Source organism: Nannospalax galili, unplaced genomic scaffold, assembly GCF_000622305.1.
Source record: "Nannospalax galili isolate Female #2095 unplaced genomic scaffold, S.galili_v1.0 scaffold22, whole genome shotgun sequence".
In the NCBI taxonomy this organism is placed as follows: Eukaryota; Metazoa; Chordata; class Mammalia; order Rodentia; family Spalacidae; genus Nannospalax; species Nannospalax galili.
Window position 1 is genome coordinate 420634 of NW_008347230.1, and position 14499 is coordinate 435132.

The following is a 14499-nucleotide window of genomic DNA, read 5'->3' on the forward strand; positions in this document are numbered from 1 at the left end:
ATTACAGCTTTAACATATTCAGTAACACACTATACTTTCCTCTCATGTCTTATGCTTATGAATAACCTCATAAAATTTTCTAATTTTACCTTTTTAAAAAAATTTATTATTTTTATTTTATGTGTATGAGTATATTGCCTGAATGACTGTAAATGTACCTGTGTCATGCAGTGCCTGCAGAGGCCAGAAGAGAGTGTCTGATTCCCCTGGAACTGGAGTTCTGGACAGTTGTTATCTGCCATGTGGGTGCTGGGTCTTCTGCAAGAGCAGCTGGTGCTCTTAACTGCTGAGTCATCTCTCCAGTCCCCTCTAATTTTACCTTTAAAAGTCTCTCAAATTTATCCAATGCCTTCCACAAGCTTTTATTCTACCTCAAGTTTTGATAGCCTGGACTCTCCACAAACATTGATCAGCCTCTACAAGCACCTACTGCAAACAATTTAAAATCTAAATATGATATCATTTCTCTTTGCTCAAAATTCAAAGGCTCTTTAATGATTAAACCTTAACATCTAAATTTCTATATATCACAAAAAAAGATCCCCCATGACCTGGTTCTACCTCCCATTAGTCCCCTCTACACACTCACAATTCTCCAAGTATTATATGCTTCAAATTTCAGTCACTTTGCATATACTGTTCCCTCTGTCTCAAATGATTGCTGGTCTAGTAGGTGAGTTCTTACCTCTTCTTTAAGATGAAACTGAGTGCTATCTTACTTGCAAAACATTCTGGCTTCCCAAGTTAAACTGTCTGTTCTCTCCTTGGTGTCCCCATAGAACCTTAAACTCCATCTCTATCATGATTTTATCACCATGCATAGAATTTATTTATATGTTTGTCTCCCCACCAAACCAGGAGCAATTCAAGGGCAAATATTTGTCTTATTCATCCCATATCCCTAGCATCCATTCCCTATTAGGCACTCAGTTTTTATTCCAATACACTGAAGCATATTTGTATAGTACCCACGTGTACACACACACACACACACACACACACCAGTATTACAAATAGGCAAATCTACAGTGGCTCATTTCAAAGCCATCTGCTAAAAACTGTTAAATGACTTTATTTGTAATAGCTTTTCTTCCTAAATATTGCTTAACCCAGACCAATACTGTATTAAAGCCTATCTGCATGTACTGAGTCCCCAACTACTTAATAACAGAGAAAATAACCTAAAGTTAAATACTAGTGGCAGATAATAGACCTCTGTTAAAATGCCTGAGAAACTACTGACCCTACATTCTCTCGTCAACACCATCCCCCAAAATTTCCACATTCTTACTGTATACCCACTCTCCTGGCTCCACCAAGGCATTAGAGCTGCCTCTGGGTCCTCTCCAACTCCTCTCAAAACTCAATGAAAAACTTCAACATTTAAGACCCAAGAATTTTCAAAGGTCAGAGACTCCTCCATATCTATGATGTCAATCCCAAGGAATCCAGACAGGGAGACAAAAGAGGGACAGGAGCCCACAATATTTCACACAATTCTTGATTAGGTGGGAGGGAGCAATGAATGATTGTTTTTGGCAGACTGATTTTGATTAATATAGGTCCTTCCAACATATGAAAATATAGCTTTCTTAGATGATATGGCCAACTTCTACTCCCAACGGACCTATTAACATTAAATAGAAGAAAAGTGAAAGTCATGTGTTAAAGTTTGGGACATTATTTCTTTTAAATTTCCAAACAACTGTAAGAGGACTATATCACTAACTTCATGTTACACAGAAGTTAGGTGGCAGACTCAATGCTACACAGATACTAAGAAGCAGAACCAAAACATCTGTAAGCCAATGCGCCCAACTCCAGAGACCACATGCTTACATTTGCTGGATACCACACTTCATCTGGAGAGGACTGAAAACCACAGTAGTCCATTCATACAGAAGCCCACTCTCACTGCTTGAATCCTCTCACCACCACACTGAAGAATTGACTCTGGATTCAAATACATCCTGTTTCAAATCCCTGATCTACTACTTAAAAGCGATGTAATAATGGGTAATACAATCATTTTTCGTGCCTCAGTTTCTTCATGTATAAAATGGGATATATATAGTTATGATCTCTTGTTAGCATTAAATAATGTATACAAGCTTTAGGCTAATACTTGAGAATACATCCTCGAGAAATATCAGCTGCCTACTTTGTACCCAAAACCCTCTCAAAACACTCTTACTCCAACAGTACTCTACACAGCTTCCTCTACCATTCCGTCCAACATGTGCTCTTCCCAAACAAGCTCCTCCAGTTCTGCAGACCTTTTCTTGTCTGTTTCAGGGTTTTGTTTTGCTTTTATTTTATGTGTATGAGTGTATTGCATGCATGTGTGTAAGTGTATCCATGTTGTGTAATGCCCACAGAAGTCAGAAGAGGGTGTCAGATCCCCTGGAACTGGAGTTACAGTTGGTTGTCAGCCACGATGTGGGTACTAGGACCCAAACCCACTTGAAAGAGCAGCAAGTGTTCTTAACCACTGAGCCATCTCTCCAGCCCTTTAGATTTTTTTTTTAATGGTTATGAGTGTTTTGCCTACATGTATGTAAGTGCACCTGGGTTGTGCAATGCCCACAGAGGCCAGAAAAGGGTGTTGAATTCCCTGGAACTGGTTATTAGCTGCCATGTGGGTGCTGGGAACCAAATCTGGGTCCTCTGCTGGAGCAGCCAGTGCTCTTAATCACTGAGGCATCTCTCCAGCCTGAGACTTTATGTGTTTTTGTTTGTTTGTTTGTTTAAAAGGCCAGCAAGGGGGCTGGAGAAATGGCTCAGCAATTAAGAGCACTGGCTGCTCTTGCAAAGGACCCAGGTTCAATTCCCAGCACCCACAGGACACATGCTTTTAATCCCAACACTTGGGAGGCAGAGGCAGGCAGATTTCTGCAATAATGAGGCTAGCCTAGTCTACATAGCAAGTTCCAGGCCAGCTGTAGCTACAGGGAGACCCTGTTTTAACTGCCCACCCCCCGCAAAAGATTCTGATTACTGAATTTATGACACACACACATAAAAAAACACAAAACAAAAACACAACAACAACAAATCAACAGAGGCTAGACTAATAACAAAAGTGTTTCTCTAAAACCAATTCTCTAACCTTTAGTAGCTGGCAACCCTTTGGCCTACTTGATTCCTGATTATTGGTCATTTCTCTGGCAATGATTAAATATCCAGTCATAGGAGAAATCAGAAAGAAGAAAAAGAAAATCAAACTACTGTACTATCTGCACTTAGTTACCCATAGGAAATAAATATTTTGTAAATTTCTTTTGGTAAATTAATGTCCTTCCACATACAGTTACCAATTTTTACACTCTAATACACAAAATTTCCCTTTATAAAATTATATACTTCAGGGAGACACAGTGGTTCACACTTGCAATCTCAGCACTCTAAAGGCTAAGACAAGAAGACTATCTTGAGTTTAAGGCCACCCTAAGCTACATGTCAAGTACAAAATTAGCCAAGGCTACATATTGAGGTCCTATTTCAAACAAACAAAACAACAAATTATATACTTCAGCACAAAAAAAGATTTTTATTACTATTAATACTTTTCCAAAAAAATTCTCCGGCTTACAGTTCATTTTTTCTGGCCATACCTAACCTCATTTGAACTTCTACAGGCTCTTCATGTAAGGCATTCACCTGGCACTTGCCATTATTACATGCTGCCTTACAATTAATTATTTGGATACATCATCTTAACTCCAATTTGACTATCATTTATTCAAAATTTGCCAATGTGGTCTACTATCTACCAGGCACTGACTTAGGGTCTGGAGAGACAAAAGAAGAGGAGCTAGGCTGGGCGTGGTGGGGCACGCTTTAATCCCAGCACTTGAGAGGCAGAGGCAGGCAGACCTTTGTGAGTTTGAGGCCAGCCTGGTCTACATAGTGAGTTCCAGGACAGCTGGGGCTACAAGGAGACCCTGTCTCAAAAAAAAAAAAAAAAAAAAAAAAAAAGGAGACACACTCCTACCTTTAAGGCACTTCAGTTGAGTGAGAGAAATGTAAACCTGTTGTTAATGTCCACCAGGGTAGGAAGATATACAAAGAGCAGATACTTTACCTAGATGAGCTAAGGAAAAGGAATCTAAGGGTATGTAGGAGGTTGGAAGACAAGGTTAAAATTCAGCCTTGATGTTGGCATTTTTATTTTATACTTTAACAAATTATAAATAGGCCTAGCACACTGTTTAAAACATAGTACCTGCCGGGCGTGGTGGTGCACACCTGTAGTCCAGCACTCAGGAGGCAGAGGCAGGTGGATCTCTGTGAGTTCAAGGCCAGCCTGGTCTACATAGTGAGTTCCAGGACAGCTCGGGCTACAGGGAGACGCTGTCTCAAAAAGACAAAAAAAAAAAAAAAAAAAAAAATAGTACCTAAGAAACAGTTGTGGTTCTAAATTACTCATGCTAGTCTATGTATCTATACCTAAAATAGGCTTGTGAATTATTTACTGTTTTAAATATTTACTGGCTGCAGATCTGTCCCACTGATATGATAAACAAGTTCTATATTAAATATAATCTATATTTGTATAGCTGTGAGTTCACTATCTTTTGTAGTTTTGTTTTAAAGTAGTTTGACAAATAAAAGCCTAGTGATAGAAAAAATTTTTAATTATAGTAATGCACAGCTGTAATCTCAGTACACAAAAGGTTGAAGCAGAACTACAAGTTCAAGGCCAGCTTGGGCTGTATAATGACTCTGTCTCAAAAAAAATTTTTTTAAATTAATTCTCTGAGGTTTTTAATTGTATTTTCTGATGGACAACACATATATACAGAAGCATTTGTCAAGCCTAAGTGACACCCAGATGGCAAGGCAGTTGGACTTAGGTATTCTGATTCAGAATATAGGGTTTATACCAGTTCTCCGGGAAGTTATGGCAAAATCAGATCTGTTTAGCCATAAGAACTCCACAGACTGAAGAACTCAATGCTTTTTCTTTTAAAAAATACTATCCATGCTTACTGACACTGTCTCCTAGCCATCCTTCCTAATAATTATTACCAATCCCACAAATGCATACATATTTCCCAGCTAGAGTTAAAAAGTACAAACTGTGGGGCTGGAGAAATGGCTCAGCGGTTAAGAGCACGGACTGCTCTTACAGATGACCCCGGTTCGATTCCCAGAACCCACATGGCAGCTACGAACCATCCTTAATTCCAGTTCCAGGGGAATCCAAAGCCCTCTTCTGACCTCCGCAGCATCACACAACACGGGTGCAGTCACATAAATGCAGACAATACACTTATACACATAAAATAAAAAAATAAATAAAATTGTTTTAAAAAGTACAAATTATAACCTAGGAGTTATCCTAAGCAATAGCTGGGCCTCTTTCATTTGTACAGGCTACACCTTTTGTAGTAATTTTTTTCTTTTTTTTTTAAATTTTTTATTATTTTTATTTTATGTGCATGTGTGTACTGCCTGCATGTAGGTAAGTGCACCTGTGTCGTGCAATGCCCATGGAGGTCAGAAGAGACTGTCGGATCCCCTGGGACTAGAGTTACAGACAATTATTAGCTGCCATGTGGATGCTGGGATTCAAACCCAAGTCTTCTGCAAGAACAGCCAGGGTTCTTAACCGTTGAGCCATCTCTCCAGCCCCTAATTTTTTCTTTTAGAAACAACCAAGCCTCCTATGTTTATGCACATAAAAAGTGTGAGTATACAATGCAATTTGACAATTCCAGTCTACCTGAAACTGTATAATACATGCTTCTCTTATTTACATAATTAACATCTTATGTGGAACACAGGTAGGAAGGGACAGAAAGTCAGTTTGTTTTCCTATGCCAAATTTTATAGGCATGAATTTTTAGAACTAGGCTATCAGAGACCATTTTACGCCATACATCAAGCTATAGATGAGAACAACTTGGAACCAAGTGGATGAGATTTAGTCACCTGACCAAAGATGGAGCTAACTAGGGATAAAACCAGTTATAGAAAAATAAATTTGGTGACTCCCATTCCATTAACCTTTACTTGACTGTCCATATGGCTAGCTCTCAATTTTCCCCCTGCTATAAAGCTAAATCTCTTACTTCCACAGATATGTACGGGAGAAAAAGACGTGCATTTAGAAATTTTAATCACTTAAGTAACCCATATCAGGAAAAGATATCATCATAAGAAAATCATAAAGGCATGCCAGAATCAAGTCACTTTTGTGGCTCAAAACCACAGACAAACTGTACTTGGAAGAATTCTGTGACCTTATCTCCCTAAGACCTAAAGTTTTATAGTAAGACAGCAGGGCAAAATTATGTATCATAGAGGTAACTTTTCTTTTTATTTTCTATTGATAGTTTAAAGCCAGATATACTTTCTTTTCAAGTAAACCTATTTTTATTGAATATACTTTTCATACACTATTTTTAAATCATAGCTGAGTTTTTGTTGCTTGTTTGGGATTGTTTGTTTTTTGAGATAGGGTCACCATGTAGCCCCACCTGGCCTTGAACTCACTATATAGACTAGGCTGGCCTTGATCTCACAGAGATCTGCCTGCCTCAGCCTCCTGAATGCTGAGATTTAAATGTCTGCACCACCACACCCAGATACTGCTGAGTCTTAAATAGGATAAAACATAACATAAAATCAAGAGAGAGGGGCAATTAAGAGCACACATTGCTCTTCTAGAGGACTCAAGCTTGATTCCCACATTAGGCAGTTTATAGCTGTCTGTAATTCCAGCTCTAGGGGATCTGACACCTTTGGCCTCTTCAAGCACCTGTACTCACATGTACATACCACCTCCCCCCCAATACACATATTTATTAACTTATTTACATTTTATATGCATGAATGTTTTACGTGATTGTATATTAAGTGCACCCATGTGTGCAATGCCCACAGAGGTCAGAAGAGGGCAACAGATCCCCTAGAAATGGAGTTAGGGATGGTTGATAGCCATGATATGAGTGACGGGAACCAACCCAGGTTGGTCTTAAACCAGTGCTCTTAAACCACTGAACAGTCTCTCCAGTCCTACATACATACAATTTAAAATAAAATAAATCTTTAAAAAAAAAGCACCATCTTTTAACATATTTCTCTTTGAAAATGGAAAGCCTGGAAACATCAAATATCAAAGCAATAACAACTCTCTCTATAGTCACATTTAATCAAGCTTATTTAAAAAAAAATAATAAAGCAAGCAACATTTCTTCTCCTCAGGAAGGGCCACCATCATCAGCACAGTGGCACCCAGGGTCTGCATACAATCCCCACTGATGAAACCCAATCTTTTTTTTTTTTTTTTGAGATAGGGTCTCCCTGTAGTTCCAGTTAGCCTGGAACTCACTATGTAGACCAGGCTGGCCTGGAACTCACAGAAATCCACCTGCCTCTGCTTCCCAAGTGCTGGGATTAAAGGCATGTGCCACCACGCCTGGCTTTCAATAAGCACTTATTAAGGACCCTTTCTTAATGCCAGGCAGACCACTATGGGAATGGGAATCTGTAAGGTTATTTAGTAGGCTGGTTCCAGGGTGGAAAAAGGGTAACTATCAGCTAACTTCCTTTAATGAATAAAGATTCCCTGAGTATCAGAATCAGAGACAGAAAAAGATGCAGAGGAAACTACAAAAGAGAGAAGAGATCTTAAAATCTATCAACCACATTAAAATCATGTGCTTCTCTCAAAGAATGCCAAACACTGAAAGCTCACTGTGAAGTTTTTTGATGAAATATCTAACCAAATGTTTTAGTTAAAGGCACTGTTTACTTAATCTCACTACTTTGGGAAGTCAAACAGATACTGATCTGGACTAATACATTTTTATTATCTATTATATAAGATCCATATTATAAGATCATGGTTGATCTTACTCCCAAATTCAGATGAGTTATCTCCTATGTAGACATATGCTTCCAGAAGAATGTACTAAATGCATCTAAAGTCAAACAACAGCCAGACTCATGATACCTATAATCTTAGTGTCTGGCAGGAAGATTAGGAGTTCCAGGCCCTCCTCAGCTACGTAGCCCTAGCTGGATGAGACCCTGTCTCTCTCTTCCCAGAACCCCTCAAAAGACAAATTCTGTTAAAATTTCTTTAAAATCTCCAGATCATGTGCACAAACATGATATAAATAAGAAAACAAACTTTCTTGTATATACTGACTGGATCAAAACATCATAGACAAGCTTTCAGAAGGGCACAGCACCACACCAAGTTTTCAGAATGGAAGGCCTTTGGATTTCCTTCTCTCACAAAAGGTACAAAAGTATCAACTGGTATACAAGTCATCCAGTAAATACTTTAATGCCCTTTGAGTCTTTCCTTAAAGTCAACCCAAGAAAGCAATCCTTTTAGGAATAAATTGTATTCCATTATTATTTTTAGTGGTGGTGGTATTGATAGCAACAACTGCTACCTTTAAAAACAGGAAGAAGATATAAGGAAATACACAAAATTATCTCAAAAATCACACCCAGTTAACTAGAATTGAAAAGGAAGTACTTTCAGTTTTGCCAAAGTGTTGAAGAAGTTACTTTTATCAAAAAACCATAGGACAGCCAGGCGTGGTGGCGCATGCCTTTAATCCCAGCACTCGGGAGGCAGAGGCAGGTGGATCTCTGTGAGGTCAAGGCCAGCCTGGTCTACATAGTGAGTTCCAGGCCAAAATGGGCCAAATTGATCAATCTGCAAGTATTAAGATCATACCCTCAGTAAGAAACTGAAACTACAAAATGTTGTACCTCAATCTTGGGAAATACTTCTAAAGAAAGGAAGACTTAAAAAGAGGAAATGTCGACCGGGCATGGTGGCGCTTGCCTGTAGCCCCAGCACTTGGGAGGCAGAGACAGGTGGATCTCTGCGAGTTCAAGGCCAGCTTGTCTATATAGTGAGTTCCAGGACAGCTGGGGCTACAGAGAGATCCTGTCTCAAAAAGACAAAAAAAAAGAGGAAATACCCTAGGAAGACAATCTGACAGCACTCAGTATTCAAGTAGCTTTGAAGATTTAAGCAAGAACATTGTGGGCATGGTGACACAAACCTATAATCCCAGTCCTGTGGGGGCTGAGGAAGACAGGGAGTCCAAGATAGGCCTGGGTTACAACAGCAGCCAGAGTCTGTCTCAAAAAGAAAAAAATATGACATTGTGCACCTATCAAACATCACACATTGTTTACAGGTCAGACACATTCACAAAAAAACTCTCTCTCTAATCTCAAGAATTATGTTCACATTTTCTTGGTACCCCAGTACTAAACTGACTACATCTTCAATACCAAGTAGTTCTAATACAACTTTGATCCTACCTAACTAATCTCCAGAGCATAAAGGAAATTCAGAAACTCACTCACAGTCTTAAACATTTGTTAATGCTTTCTAGAAGATATTGCTCAAAAGAAATCCTTATGCTTCTTTTTAAACTACTCAACACCATCCATTCTAAGTATTGTTACATGGTACATAACAGCCATAATCTAAAACAAGTACTCTCTTTGATACTATAAGCTAAGGAATAAACTCAGAATGAAACAAAACTGATCTTGGTGAGGCAGAAGACACTGATTTTTTTTTTTTTTTTGTCTTTTTGAGACAGGGTCTCCCTGTAGCCCCAGCTGGCCTGGAATTCGCTATGTATTCCAGGCTGGCCTTAAACTCACAAAGATCTGCCTGCCTCTGCCTCCCAAGTGCTGGGACAAAAGGCATGTGCCACTGCCCCCAGTTCAGAATTTCAACTTTTGAGTGTTGGAAGTGTGCTACATTAATGGCAGGAAAAAAAAAAGGTATTGTGGGAGGGGAGAAAACCTTGTTTTTTTTTTTTTTTTTTTTTTGTCTTTTTGAGACAGGGTCTCCCTGTAGCCCCAGCTGGCCTGGAACTCACTATGTAAGCCGGGCTGGCCTTGAACTCGAAAAGATCCGCCTGCCTCTGCCTCCCAAGTGCTGGGATTAAAGGCATGTGCTACCACGTCCAGCAAGACACTGAATTTTTATATTCTTCCTACCCTCAAAACTTTCCTAGAACTGTGAATATAGAAAGCATTCTCTGTTTGGATAAACTGCAGAAGTCTGACCCAAGTGTGCCTACTCACATACTCATCAGAAAGAACTGGAAAAAAAGAAAAAAATATCCCAACCAGCGTGACTATATGACACTGTCAACAACACATTACCACTGTGCTACAAGAGAAAACAGGCAAGTGGGCAAGGAGCTTTCAGGAAGTCAAGGAGACTCTTCCCAGTCTTAAAACACAAACACAGTCAAATGCCAAGCAGGCCACACTGTCCAGTCGATAACCAGGTAAGAATAGGGAGTATGGGAAGAGAAAAGGCAACACTGGGCATGTGAGCTTGTCCGCATCAAGACACATTTCTTTATTGGATTCATCAAGAGTCTTTTAAACAAAGAAATATAGGAGATCTATGACTTTTTATGACTTTGATTTACTTATGTAGCCACAGAGATTGTGCAATTTCTGTAAATGGAAGCCTGATATAAGAATGGCTGCAGACATTCCCTCAGGAATTCATCAGAGCTGCATCTAAATCCTGACTCTGTTAGTCACTCCAGGGTTCTCAACACCTTAAACAGTGTCTGAACAGCAGCAGTAAGTCTTTTGAATTAATCTGTAAGTGGGTGTAAGAACACCCATCATAAGGGGTTTCTGAGTTAAATGAGATATAAAGCACTGGTTATAACTCCAAGTAGATTCTTGCTAGCAATAGTCACATTTTCCTCCCTTATTTCCCAGCCAGGTCTGAAGTTTGGGCAAATGACCCACAGCAAAGAACAAACTGGAATAGGATTATATATAAGTCAAGTGTTAGAAGACGTTATAACTAGAGTCCCAGTCCCTAAATCCAGCAATAATTAGTCTTGGCAGATGATTAAGAACAGCCCTTGGCCAGAGCTCATAGTAGAAATACAACAAGTCATAGATCCAGAAAATGCTACTTTAATCCTCAGGCATCTGCTACCACATAGCTAAATCTTGGCCAAAAAGAAGAGGGGTAAGAAAGAGTACCATCTGAAATAAATCTGATTGCATATTTAAAAACCAAGAATAAAGGATTTTTAGAAGGCTATTTAACCTCTAAAAATCCCTCTTCATGAAAATAATCAACCGCTTCACAGTATTTATTCTCCATAACATCTATGTAAGTAAACTGTTCTGAACTGCTAGCAGGGTAAACCTCAAAGATTTGACTTTTAGACCTACGTCCTCTCTTTACTTCACAAAGATATTACCTCCAGCTTGTTAACACTAGTAGCCTGCCCACCTGTAAGGGAGAACACTATTTCATCTGCAAAACTGGAAGACAGAGAGAATATGCATTTAATTCTAAAATTCAAAAGACTTTCCCCTTGAATACAAAGAACTGAATCTCAGAAGAAAACACTAAATTATTTCTTATAATGCATTATGAGCAAGACATAAGTATAGACACTTAATGTTTAAATACATGGAAAACCTATACAGAACTGAAACAGCTTGTGGTTAAACCTCATCATAATGTGGTATTTAACTTCCCATTCTATTTCCCAGGCATGTGTTCTGCATTTTTAACCGCTTGACCTGCCTCCTAAGCAACATGATCTGGTTTAAAAAAAAAAAAAAATGAAGGACCATCCAAAGAAAGCACTCCACATCAAGTTCTACTACTTGCAAGAGGCAAACATAAGCTAGTTACTTAAACTCTGAATTCAGTACTAGCTGAAAGCATTTGCTAGAATTAGTGTTTTCTAAAGGTTCCCACTAAGGTAACCCTTTGGAGAGAAGTATCTGAAACCAACCAAACCCAGCTCTCCTATTGCTCTAACCCATTTGGAAATATGCACATTATTCTTATTTACCCCTTCCCCACATTAATCAGTCACTAACTTTTACTTATTTCTCTTCAAATCACTCAAATGTGTACATAATGCTATATAACTGTATTCCTCACTTGGTATTCAGCATTCCTGGTATCTTGCATTACTATTTATCTCCTATGGAAATATTTAGTATTTACAACTAATTATTAGCTTTGTGTGTGTGTGTGTGTGTATAGACCACAGGACAACTTTGGGTGTTATTCCTCAGTCACTCTCCATATATGTCTGTCTGTTCGTCCAACCATCCATCTATCCATCTATCCATCCACTAACCCACCCATCTTTATTTATTTATTTATTTATTTATTTGAGACAGGGTCTCTCTCTGTCCTGGAAGTCACCATGTAGGTTAATCTGGCTGGCCAAAGAGCCTCAGGGATTTGCGTCTCCCCAACCCTAGTGCTGGGATCACATGCAGTCGCCACTACACTCATTTTTTCTACATGGGTTTTGGGGATTGAACTCAGATCCTCATGCTTATATGATAAACTCTTTACTAACTGAGCTATCTCCCCAGCCCTAATTATTAACTTCTTGATGCATCCAACTCTACACCTGAGGCCTAACTTTTCAGAAAGCAAATATATAATAAAATGTTTGTTGCTGATAACTACAATCTTGAACAAGTAATTTAAATGTTCTGGTCCTCATCTTCCTCACCTAGAAAATGATAACAATATGTAAAATTCCTTTAGTTCTAAAGTGTTATAAGATATATGCTATATAGCTGCATTTGTTTCTAACATTTCATGTGAGTGAGTGAGTGAGTGAGTGTGTGTGTGTGTGTGTGTGTGTGTGTGTTTCTGTAACTAGGTCCTATTTAACCTAGAATGTAGATCCCCAAAAAAACAATTCTCCTACTACCTGTTTATTCACTAGGTGACACCTCCTTGGTATCTCCTTTGGGCAGCTTGAGATTCTAGTACACAGAAGGTATTCAGTAGGCAGGAATTTATCATCTTCACCAGTCAGCAAACACCAAAGGAAATTACATAATCTCAATTTTCATGATGAACAAGTATATTACAAACAATCACAAAGATGTGAGGGAAAGGAGCTAAGGTTGTTCAAAGAGGCTACCTTAGGTCAAATGGACAAGAATTTATTTGCGGCAATGAAAGGAGCTAGGATACAGCAACTCTTGAGTCTAATGCTCAAATTCTCTTTTCAGAGTTCTAAGAAGAGTTATGAGAAGTCTCTATCTCTGGTCAGTAAACAACAGCAACCAAGCACTATTCACATGGAAGGACCTTGTGCTTAGTACTGATGAGAAGCCTTAGGATGAACAGACAAGGACGCTCCCAGTTCAAAGGCAGCAAGAGCAAACGCTCACAAAGGAGCACATGAGAGTAGGTAAGTCTCAACAACAGATAAGTTTGCTGCCTAAAATTTGTCTTTGTTATCAGTGTTATACTTTCCCACTGTCCATGCCTCCATTCCTCACAAAGACTAGTTCCACATAAACATCAAGATTTACAAACACTAAAGCCCTGAGAAATCTTTTTCCTTTGCTGTTATTAATGATTCAAAAGGCACAAGTAGATTAACATTCAAAATAAGCTTGACTTTTCAAGGAACTATTTTAGAACACAAAAATTATACTTTCAACTATATTTTATATGTGATAGTATCCAAGTAGCTATTAGTATGTAGCCTGGATACCATTCAATATAATTACAAGGCTTACAAAGTATCCTAAACCAAGTTTTGGAAAATAAGAGGAAGAAGCCCCTCTTTAAATGTTTCCTCCTATCCCTCCTTAACACTCCTATCCCTCAATCCTATCCTATAATACCTGCTAACTTTTGCTATTTACTGTGTCTTTGCTCTTTCCCTGACTTCAGCATCTTCTTCCCCCACGTAAGAATATTCTGGGAACCACCACAAGGTAATATAATAGTCTAGAGCTAAAAGCTCTTTCTTCTTTCCTTCTCTAAGTCCCTAAATAAGGTCAAAGTGTCACAGGCAATTTTTCATTTATGACTTTCCCCATCACCAGATCTATCTGACGACTAGAGAGGAGACGTGGAGATGGCTGAAGTGGGGGGGGGGCGGTCACTAAGACATCTAAGTTTATGAAAGCTAACAGAATCAATTACATGTAGATATTCACAGCAAGTTTTCATCTCGGAGATCTTGGCCAGAGACTATTCTGGTCTGCAATTCCCACACATTCCCTTTTAACATTCTCAAATATACAATCTGAAATAAAAACATTCCATCAAAAATTGGACCTAAAAGAACTGTAAAAGAAAATTAGTTGAAATAGAGTTCGGAAGTACATTTAGAAGTGTAAACTGACTTCAGATTATCTACTTCAAAAATTTCAATGACACTGCTCTTCAGAACCCACAGAGGAAATCAAAACTTCACATGAAATATATGAATAAACTTAAATATATAAATTTACCAATATTTGACTTTTTACCTATACAATAGCAATTTCATATAGTTTACCTTAATATTTAATTTCCTATTTGGGGGGGTAGGTCAAACCATTGTGAGGTCAAAAGAATGTTATATTAAGACTCTATACTGCAGGGGTTTTGTTTGTTTGTTTATCTTTTTGAGACAGGGTCTCCCTGTAGCCCCAGCTGGCCTGGAACTCACTATGTAGACCAGACTGGCCTTG

The 14499-nt window shown here is 38.7% G+C and overlaps 1 protein-coding gene across 3 annotated transcripts in view; it reads right to left on the reverse strand.

The window, feature by feature from the left end:
• The window catches only part of Otud7b (OTU deubiquitinase 7B), a 60581-nt gene that overhangs the window by 34171 nt on the left and 11911 nt on the right, over positions 1 to 14499 (reverse strand). The gene's annotated exons all lie outside the window — the stretch shown is intronic.